Source organism: Embiotoca jacksoni, unplaced genomic scaffold (assembly GCF_022577435.1).
Source record: "Embiotoca jacksoni isolate LCO1_2020_lvr unplaced genomic scaffold, fEmbJac1.0.p SCAF_47, whole genome shotgun sequence".
Classification (NCBI taxonomy): domain Eukaryota; kingdom Metazoa; phylum Chordata; class Actinopteri; family Embiotocidae; genus Embiotoca; species Embiotoca jacksoni.
The window spans coordinates 389,172-398,515 of NW_027185400.1; positions in this window are offsets into that span (position 1 = coordinate 389,172).

Consider the following 9,344-nt stretch of genomic DNA (forward strand, 5'->3'; position numbering starts at 1 on the left):
AAACGTCAAATGAAATATAAATCAGTCAATTTGAACATGACTGGTTGAACTAAAGTAATGTGACTCCGGTCATGCACATAATTCCAACAACCACAACACCACCGATAATTCAAGAATGTTCTGCTGCAGCATTGTTTTCTGACCAAAAAGGTTCATTTAATTTTTCTAACTTGTGTTTGTTCAAACTATCAGCATCCCTGTTAGGACAAACATTATTTCTCTCTGACCGTCGACCTGCTAATTGTCCTTCCAGCTACATTATTGTTATTCGTGTTCTTTCTTTCCCCTCGTGTTGCAATCAATTCTCATTCTGTGTAGTGTGCAGATTAGATTAGAGCACACATGTACTTTAGGTGGTGTCTAGCAGACCATAAATAACACTGAAATTACTCATTGGCAGGTCAAATGACTATTTACCTTGACATACACTGTACTAATATAATAAAGGTCAGAGCAGAGCATGTTAGAAGCCTTACCCCCCCCCCTCCCCTCTCTTTTCTAAACACCTCCCACCAGACGAGTACAGACACATACACACACTTCAATTGCTTAGTTCTCAATGTCTAAAACGCTTCGCCAGTATTGACGCGCATTGTAGTGCGTTCAGGGTTCCACTGACTATTGGAAATGCCTGGTGGGCCACCGCACCCAAAATAATCCATTACGTTTTTATGGCCCTTTTGGTGTGGCTGGCATGAGAGTGTGTTGCAGGCGGTTCGGTCCTGGCTAATGAGTTCACACCTTCATTTCTTCCCAGCACACCACTGCTTGCAATTGCTGTCAGAGTTTCGTTTTTGATAAGTTTGTCTTCGTTTTTTCGGGTTGCTCTTCAGTGTAGGCAGTTGTTGCCAATGCGAGAATAGTAATTTTTTTCTTCCAGATTTTTCTGATTCAGGCTTGATATCTGAATGGATGTGTTTCTTGAACACCCGCTAGAAATACCCTTTCTGAAATGACCCATGATTGCCCTGATTTAAAGAAATTTAATTTCCTAAAGCCTGAATACAGAGCCAAGTGTTCTCCCAGACCACTTGAAATACAACATGCTGAAACATTATTTTGGAAAGTTGCCCAATGATGCAGAAAGAAAAACGGCCTATCCAATCTTGAATATTGTTCACACAGGTCAGACAATGGGTGTTTCTTAATCTTAAGGATGTGTCCTTGGTAGGACGGGTCCCCCCAAGTCAGGTCCTTCAGAAGAAAGGCAAAACTCCTTCCTATCATTCGGGGAACACGTAATGGGACAGTCGAGCAGGTGTGCTCTATTATTTTTCTTCGTTTCATGGTGAATTTCAACTAGGCAGAGCCTTGTCGCCACCTATTGCTTTGTTATAGAGTCCTTCTATTATTATATTGTACAAGCGCATGGGATTGTGGGTGCTTTGAGGACACCGAGGATACACCTGATGCTTCTCTAAACAAAGGACTCATTCACCCAGTCAAGGATCCCCGACATCAGAACGGTCCTTGTTTGGCTGCATTCCCAGGATGCCAAGTCATCAAATCCTACTTAAGACACACCCTTGAGATTGAGAAAAACCCCAAAGTACTTGTTTTCCGTTTCTGGAATCGCAAAGTGTTGAGCGTGGCTCCACAAAGTGTTGAACTACGGTCTCTAAACTCATAATGCACTGATGTCTGAACCTACAACCTCATAGCTTTTAAGTAAATGTTATGCATCCACAAATAGCAGCTGATCGGTTTATCTGTCGGAAGTGATTTGTTGCAAATGGTCAAACCCTCCAGGGTTTTGTAGCATTTCCAAACGCCAACCCAATAAACTCCATCCACTGACCTTTTTGCTCTGGTCATTGGGCCTGGTCATTGGACTTGTTCAGCCCAACTCAATTATGACCCCTAATGTCTCACACAAACACACAAAGAACCTCTCGCAGTCACTGCCCACGAGGCATCTCTAGAGAAAATGCCTTAATCAGTTTTTTTCACTCCCTCCCTATGCAGCCTTTATTCTCATTGAACTGCAGCTGTTTTGTTGCTTTCATGACTTCGTTATTTGTCTTCACCTTTAAATGAGCTCATATGCTGATTAGTAGTGCGTGATAATTGCAAATAATTACATTATTGTTTAATAACACTGTAATAGTCCAGGCGTTCAGCTTGGTTTAAGGGCAGCTAAGGATAGAAACGTCATCACTATCGCCGCAGGACCTTGCTGCCGAACACTGTGTAGACTGCAGACACACACTCACACACATGCATACACGCCGAACCCTACATCAGTGATGGTACAGTAGCTCTGCTGTTGTGTTTATTCACGCACCACGATTAGTATTTCTCTTCTTACTGAGTACCGAGTGTTCAAGTTTCTATTTTTAACTGTCTCCGCAACATGAAAGGATCAGTTTGTCTAAAAGTGGATAGGTCAGTTAAATCTTGATAAAGGTTCATTTAAAAGTTTTTTTCAACCAACTACCCCTCCTTAAGCCCACACAGATAGACCAGTAGAAATGAATAAATAGCAGATAGTAACGGTGTATGGGAAGATTTTCTAGGGGCTAAATGTTCTGATAACGCTGCAACATAAAGCACATTTGTATGATGTAACCACTCCAGCCAACCAATCTGATCTCTGATTTCTCAATCTCACATCATCAGTTAATCGTCCGCAGGCTGCAATTCAAATTAGTGGCCATGAATCACTCCCTTATAGCTTTAGGAGCGATGGTCATGGTGCCACTTATTATACACTCACATTCTATGTCACATATTTGAGCTTTTAAACTTCGTGATAACACTGCGAGTCGTGCGGAGCTTAACCAACAGCTGCTGCATCTTTGCTATGTGCAAAAGAAATTTGGAAAATACTTTCGTAAAATCTCTCCATTTCTGACCTCTCATTCAGTGAGCTGTGTGTCTGTAGTACGCTTTGTTTGGGTGTGAGTTACGTAATGGGCCAAATGGAGGACTGTTATTTATGTCAGCCGCTAACAACGATGAACGCCGAGGCGAGCAGAAACACATGAGCCTAACAAATTGATGCTCATCCGATGACTGTTCCTAAGAAGAGAGAAAACAACAAAAAGGGTCGAATGGCTCAGAGAAAAACAACAATCCACTTAGTGACATAATTTCCTCAGCACTGAAGTACATCTTTAGTTTTTGTTCACCTTTGTTTCATGTATTGATTTCCATCCAGTCTGAGGGCGAGATGTAATGGTCCTGATGCTGAGCTGCTGTCTAAGGAAGCCGGCTGTACACATAATATTACTTCTCCTCAGTCGACTCCGGGTTTTTGTGGGTGACAGAAATGTTTCTGAAAAGTTGTTTGAGATGCAGATTCATTATCACAGTCGTAGCTGTGTGACAGTGTGACTCAGCCCAGCAGTCAAATTAGCTTTTCGATGACTTGCTGATTTTAGGAAAGTTATAACTTATTCAAAAAAGAGGAAGATGCTGTACCCAACTCAGAAAAGTGATGAAGGTTGTGCGCAATATCTAATTCCTTCTTCCTTCTTCGGTCCTGTGGCTTTGCTTTATCTGCTGATTGACATTTCTTTGGATTCCCTTTTTATTTCGAGTTGCTTCCTATCATTTGGATAAACAAACTTCAAAAGCATTTGAAGCCGTTTGATACAGGAATTAGCAGACAACACTAAAGAAAACCATGTTTTTAAAGAATAATCTAACGTTTTGTATAAGCCAATATGTTTCATACAGTTTTTTTTTTCATGAGTACTTTCTCACAGAATATTACGTGGCAAGGAAGCAAAGGGAGGTGGATTTTTCTGAGCTTTTGTAAGTAAAGACATCAACCAATCACAACTTCGAACGACAATGTCGATTGTTTGTGTCTCCAGCCACCCAGGTCTTATATGACAAAGAGCACAGAAATTACAAAGACAACGTATGGAACCACATCGCTGACCAACGCGGCTGTCAGGATAGTGAGGAGTTTATGTAGTTTACTCTTGGACGTAGTAGACTTGGTTGTAACCAGGCAACCGTGTCACAGCAAATTTTGCTGGCGAACCAAAATCTCATCATTTGTTGAGTGAGAAAGATCAAAACAAGATCATTATCACTGGATGATGTTAAATCCATCATTTTTTCTGAAGAATGAGCAGATGGCAATCTAATTAAACCATGTCTTGAGCAGCTATTGCAGATTTGCATCGCAGCCGGTACAAAAAGGTCGAGCCGTCCATCGTCATCTATACCCGTTTTATCCTGAACAGAGTCACGGGGGTGCTGGAACCTATCCCAGCTGACTTTGGGCGAAGGCGGGAAACACCCTGGACAGGTCAGTCCATCACAGGACCAACACAGAAGGACAGACTGAAACACAAAATTCACGCTCACTTTCACACCTACGAGCAATTTAGAATCACCAGTTAACCTGACATGCATGTCATTGGACGGCGGGAGGAAGCCGGAGTATCTGGAGAGAACCCACGCAGCCACGTGGAGAACATGGACACTCTGCACAGAAAGGCCCCAGCCAAGTATAAAAAGGTTTTAATGCGAAATATTCGCCAGTGAGGATTTAGTAATTTTGCATACGCTCTCTCGGTGTGTAAAGGGCTTAACCCTCGACTCCTGCCATAAAATTACACTTTCCACGAGCTTAAGAATAACACATTTGAGTTGGAAATGGAAATCTTTTTGACTATTTAGGAAAACAGTACGATTTGTACTTCATTTGTGTCACTTTATAGTTTATTGTCCTGGAAATTCAAACAACTACATTATTACAGACAACAACGTTTAGTTTGTGTACAAAATGCACGTTCACCCTGAAATCCCTTTAGTCCCATATGTTGCAAAGTAATATGTCAGCGGTATTGTAATTACATTATAATTAGTCCAAATGGATCACATGAAAATGTTTTTGCTACAAAGTGGGACATGTTGTAATGGTCACTGAAGTACTTAGTGCCCTCTGGAGTTTATAGGCCCTGACACCATGAAATGAGTTGGCTGCAGTTGGTCCGTCTGATATGTGTAATCATCGACAGATACAGCCCGATGAGGTGACAGAAAATGCTATACAGCACCATTAGGAGTGGGATCCGAGCGGAGGCCCCATCGTGGTGCTACATTATGTCTGACACTTACTGACGCGGGAAAACACGCTATCATCCGTCTTTCCAGGCAGGCCGGGAGCCCCCTTCTGAGCTTTTATGGTTAAATTATCTCTGCATAGTATTGCATAGTATAAAGCAGAGACTAATAATAATTAGTCTCTGCTTTTCTGATCATAACTTCATAGCCCCAGCTGTAGTTAAGCTTCTTTTTGGCATGCCTGATTATCTGATTATTAGCCGATATCACTATTCATATATACAGAGAGAGCTACAGTAGTTATTTTATTCATGCTACTCTAAAGTACAGGGGTGAATGAGATTAAAAGTTGAGAAAACCTTTTTGCAGGGGAGCCCTTTAGGTTAATTTCTTCTTTCTCCCCGTTAAACCGAAAGGGATCCCAGCACAACTCTGTGGAGGAAAAACGTGGCCTTTGATTAGCTCTTCAGCTCTTCAAGGCAGAACAAAATGAAACACTCATCACACACCCAGAGAGACTTGACATTTTGGAAATGAGTCACAAGGTTTCAGTGATGTCGGCTGTGAACGGAGAAAACCATTGCTCAGCAAAATGTCCGTAAGATTATCTGCCGCACACTCGGTGAACAGTGTGCAGATACTTTAAAGCCCTCGTGCAAATCTGACAATGTTGTGATGACACCTGTAATCCAGGAGGGAAGCTTTAACGCAGACCCACAGTCTTATTGCACTATTGTCTGTTTAACATGCAAGACAGGTTCACTCATCTCATTCGGTAGTTGCTCTGCTGCTCTGTTCAGCAGTTACATTTACCAAAGCTGAACTAACTGTAGAACATTAACTCAGCGTGTTTTTGATCTCATACGTCTCCGGTTCCTGGGCACTGCTTTTATTTCCTCACAACTTAGTCACCATAGTTTTCCCGAGATGTCTGAGGTTAATCTGACACAATCTGATTGGACACTATGCCCCCCCCCCCCCCACCACCACCCATTAATGGTGGAATCTGACTGCACCATTTTTTAGACCCAAAAGCTACGTTCACGTTTATATACAGTCTATGACATATGTACAAAAAATGGCATCATTTGAAACCTTTCAGAAAATGCAGCCAGACATTCATGAAAATAAGCAAAGCTGCTGAAGAATAGCGTTTCATATTCATTCAGAGGACTTCATTGTGTTGGTATATAAATAAACTTCGCTACATAACATCAGACGTCACTACTTTACGCTTACTGTTGTTAAGACAAACGGCTTTTTCTTGACATTGAAAAGCCTTGATTAAAAAATGCTATTAACGCAGTTATAAAAATCAAGAATGCAGTTAGGTGCTCAAGGTAAAGTCATTTCAGTCTCGGTATTGCTTCTATTTCAATCCTTTCAATAAGACACATCGGAGATGCATTATAAGAAAGTGCACCATTACCTATCAAATTTGGAAAATAATGGACAAGTTAATGGCCTGTGATAGAGATATTTAACATCTTCTTTTAAGAATTGCTGGCTCCTTTAATGGCTTCGGTAGCTTAATAGAAAGAGAAACCTGAAATATACGGTTTCTTTAGCTGAAAAATGAAGAAAGCACGAGTGAGCGTGAATGGAGGTAAAGTAGGAGAAGATACAGTAACACACTAACACAGTGTAAAACCCATCGTCACTTCTCACAATCACAGGGCCATTGTTTAGTGTAGCGTGACACATAGCAGCTTAGTTTTGTGTTTATCTAAATTGCAGGGTCTTTTCCCAACTGCAGTGTTTTGAAAGCCGCTGAGATCAGATCTCTACTTTTCTCCATTTTGTTTTCATTTGCACACACGAGGATGAGTGGGAGTTGTCGCAGCATGCCACCTCAGACAATTTGCACGCCGGACCTACGCAACGAGATGGCACCTCTCGCAGTCTGGAACGAGCGCTCCTCTGAATAATTAGAACAAATATACTTTGATGCAGGGCTTCACGAAGGGAAATGGACATGGCTCGTTGATTAGGGATAATGGGTGTTTAGTTACGTTGGGCATATTGATGAGGGGTGATAGTGAAAAGAAAAAAGACAGGCAGAAACCGCAGTCATATTCCACATTGATTAGCTATCAGTGCAGACTCGCAGATCTGATGAACCATGAGGGAGATAGTGAATATATCTTATAAAAAAAATTAAAAAAAACACAAGTATCAGCTGATATGTCACATTGGATCCACATCTCATGGCATTGTTTTAACGACAGCATTGCAAAGCTTATAAATTAGGATACACAAGTGTGTACGTATGTGAGAGTGTTTTTTCCAACCTATATAATGTCACAGTGGTACATGAGGCCGTTTTAGACATAAGTGTACTACATACTTTCATTGATTTTCCTGTGTTTGGGTGGGTGCAAGAGGCACTATATCTATATACACGAGCATTGAACACGTTAGATCTCAGAGAAGAGGCGATTTAAATATTTGCCTACTCCAAAGAGAACGTTTTTATATTTAACTCTGCAGTGTCTCACAACCAGAGGTCTGAATCAACTTAACGCAGTATACGCTTAACGCTTTATACAATTTTGTAGGTGATGGAAACTCTCATATTGGATTATGTGTTTCTTTAAATGTGCTTCCTTGATTTGGAAATTGTTTTGGGATGTTTATCGTTTTTATGATTTCTGTTTTACTATTTTACTCATGTATTCTTGAAGTCTGTAATATATGAGGCGTCCAAACAAAGACGGGCAGAAGGACCTGATAAAGGGAAAAAATACAAGTTGATGAAGTGAGTAATAAAGTTGATCGCAAACATACTAGCAGAATTACACCTGAGAAATCAATTTGTCTAACGCCCCCTTGAACTTCAAATGGATATTTTTACATTTCTTGTTTGTGTACAGATTAAACAAAAACAATACACGTTAATTTGGCAGCTTTATAGATGTTATCAGCGTTTTTTTTTTAACTGTGGAGACAGCCAGACTAAAAGTTGTCCATTGTCTCAAGGACAATGCAAAATAAGTACATTTCATAATATTTTGTACTCCTCCTTTAACTGTAAGAATATCCATTTTAATAGTTTTTTTTTTTTTTTTTCTGGGAACAAAGCAGCCCCCCAAATAACAAATGCTTTCCAAGAAGCTACAGTTAGCAGTCTCAGTCAGACTCAGTGAGACACGCCGAGCTATGAAAAGTGCCGCGTCAGAAAAACACGACTACAAAGAAAGGAAAGGCAAAGAAAAGTCATTATAAAGTAATTATTAGATTTTTCAAGGTAATTAAGACTCAAGGCTGCAGGTGTAGGAGTACTGCTCTGCAACAATACGAGAACAATCCCAGCCCACAGGTGTGTGTGTGTGTGTGTGTGTGTGTGTGTGTGTGTGTGTGTGACATTATAATTGCAAAGATTGGGAGCTATTTTGCAATCTGCTTATAAAATGGAAAATCAGATAACCGCAGGCTTCCTGGCTGTCTTGATAGAGGCTTGATAATGGTTTGACGAAGAATCGATACGGCTATCCCCACTCTGGGCCGGGAAACCATCACTGGAGAGCAGACAGTAGCTCAACGAGAACGCTCCTCCCAGAAACACCGACGCTAGACGGATGCAAGCAATCTGTCAACATCAATCAGCAGCCATTTGCAACAGTGAGAAACAGTGGGACGTAAATCTTTTTCCATTTTTGCAAAATGCCGTGTAACATCTGACCAGGGGTCCCGTCTCCGTTCCACTCAACTTTGTAACTGGAAATCAATGGAACAATAGAACATTTTGACATTGTTTTTTTTCTCTGCTGATGCAGATTGTTTCGCCCCAGCATCTCCTCTGCTCTCCACGCAACAGATAACACTTTAAATGGTGCTTCTAGCAAGGCTAATTCAAAGATATGTGTACACACAATTAGCAAAACTTGCTGTATAAACTGAAAATGTGCAGAAAAGCACAAAGGCCTCAAAAGGAGAAACAGATATTTATTCTTAATTTTTATTTTCTACGGCAAATTATTGAATACTCACAGAAAAATAGATTAATATTAGCGCCCACGAGGGGTCAGTTTTTCTTCTTTTGTGTTCCCTCATTGTATTTTTACAACGTCCCTCATCCACGAACAGTTGCCGTGTTAGTCCGGGCCAGATATGACACACCACCACGTTTAGGGAAAAAAAAAAAAAACGCTCTGCAGATACTACAGAAAGGAGAGAGGGTGCATTCATTGCTCATTACTCAAACAGTGCACAGTCGCTGGCTGTGAGCACAGCTGCAGCCGCTCTGCTGTGATGGCTGGACACCATCACTGCTCAGACTAGACGCTGTGACTCGCGGCGAGCGTCGCGAGAAACACACG